Genomic DNA, 2,384 nt, shown 5'->3' with positions numbered 1-2,384 from the left:
GAAGGTGATGTTATGTCAATATTATTTTACGTATTTATAATATAATGAATTTGATTTTACCTTATATACAATAATAACAAAAATTTAATTTATATAATTTATAATAAATAATATATAAAATATATATATAATAAATAAAATATGAATATAAAAAATTTTTAATTTATAATAATTTATATAATTTAAATAACAATAAATAAAGGACAAAGTAAGAATCAAACACATAATTTAAATAGTCATATAATTAAAAGAAATAAATTACAATTAAAGAAAAGTAAAATTGAAAAAAATATATAATAAAAAAACTCAGTTTAAATACAAATATTACAAGTTTCGGCTACTGGATTGAGACATTAACTCATCGAAAAAAATCGCAGTATAAATTAATTATCGTAAATGTTCGCATATTCATTATATTCACAGTTCGGATAAGTCTTGATGTAGAATTCGGCATTATTCACGTACGATTAAATAATCAAATGTATTTCATATCTCTTGGAAAAAGTTTTAGTTGATAAAAAAATAAAAAGACTTCTTACGAAAAAATAAACACAATTAAATTAACATACCGGAATTCTAACAAGTAATTAAAACTCACCAAAAATTATGTGTAAATTATTCAAACAAGTGTCTATATAAGTATAAAAAACCAATTAAAATGTACAAAGTTTAATGGAACGCAAATGTGTAAGACGGACATTGTATGACGATTATAATGTACGCTCGCTGATACGGATCAACACGGACTGAGAGAAGAGACTGTCAGTAACGAAGAGTCAAACTTTATTTATTTACAATAGGTATATATGCTTTATGAAGACACTTTCAGTGTCAGTTTGCAAATTTAAACTATTTTCTACTTTTTAATATCGAGCATCTCAGAAATTAAATGTTTTCTGTAGCAAGGCTCTTCATTCAAAATTTTAACAATGTCCCATTGGAAATCATGATCATACTGCAGCCTGTGCTCCATTATGACAGAACGGACAGAAGTGTTATGTCTAATATGATTACGATGTTCTGTAATTCTGGTTTTCAATTGTTTGTTCAATGTATGACGCATCACAATTATTACACGAAATCTTATAAACTATATTGCTTTTAGATGTATGGGGACAAATATCCTTTTGTACTTTAATATATTTACTCATTTTATTAGGACTATATAATTTACAATTATATTATATAATTTAAATTTATAACAATTTAGAAACAAATGAAAATTTCTGCATCCTTTTTTTATGAAACTATTTGTGCACGTTTTTACTTGATACATATAATATTCATTTTCGCGAAATGTAACTTTGTGTCACTTCAAAGTTACTGTTGAAAACAATCATTGCATTCAAGTTTATTTAAATTATTTGAAATGACTAGATTTAGAGTTGTTTAAGTTGCTGAGTTGGTCATAAAAATAAGATCAAAAGGAAGCTTCAGATTTAAATAGATTGATCTATAGATTATCTATGTGATATTTTTTTTATTTTCCCTTTTTTCTTTGCGACCATAGTGAGCACATCATCGCTGATTGATATTAATATTATTGTAATTTCTTTGTTAATACCAATAATTTGTAAGATCCAGAGCGATGTATGGATGATTGAGTCTGTATCTACTTTGAGCGAAGTATCAGATTGATTATTGTGTAAATGTGTGATATTAGATATCGTTTATTATTACTCTATATTCTTATTCAGAGTGATATGTAAGAATATGAGTGATAGAAACTGATTTATTGCATTAATTGAGTTATTCAATGTTAATGTTTTTTTTTAATGTAGAGTCGATTTCAATAAACATAATAGGTTCGGCAATGTAAATCTGAAATGCGAGATGGCAAGCTTGATCACGTGATCTTCGAGTAATCCGGGTGCCAAGAATTAATTCCGAACGATACAGAGCTGTAAAACTGTCCATTAAGGTTAGATTATAAAATAAAATTGTTTATTTTTATGAAATAAATAAAAATATCCTATTAATTGAAAATATCTTCCGTTTTACTAAAAATTGATAATAATCTTATATATTAAAAATAGATCGTTACACATAAATGTAGCAGACTCGTACACAAGGTGTGTTTTCTGGGAAAGCTCCTGTTGAACACATGCGTCGCTAATTGGCCAATTTAAAAATAAAATATTCTCATTGATAAAACAGTAAAAAATTACTAGGCATATTATTAGCTGATATGAGTGATGTGTGCAATCGAGATTGTAGGCAAACGGGATTATTTGCAATGTAGTATTTTCTTTTAAGAAAATACTACATTGCAAATAAATTTTAGCAATTTGAAATTTATAAGTTATCACTTGATTTATATTCGTTAAAGTCTTTAATATTAATACAGTTTGATTTTATTTCATTCTATATGTACAAAAAAACAC

The sequence above is a fragment of the Trachymyrmex septentrionalis genome, unplaced genomic scaffold (assembly GCF_001594115.1).
Source record: "Trachymyrmex septentrionalis isolate Tsep2-gDNA-1 unplaced genomic scaffold, Tsep1.0 scaffold266, whole genome shotgun sequence".
Taxonomy (NCBI): Eukaryota; Metazoa; Arthropoda; class Insecta; order Hymenoptera; family Formicidae; genus Trachymyrmex; species Trachymyrmex septentrionalis.
Note: the sequence above shows the minus strand (reverse complement) of the source record.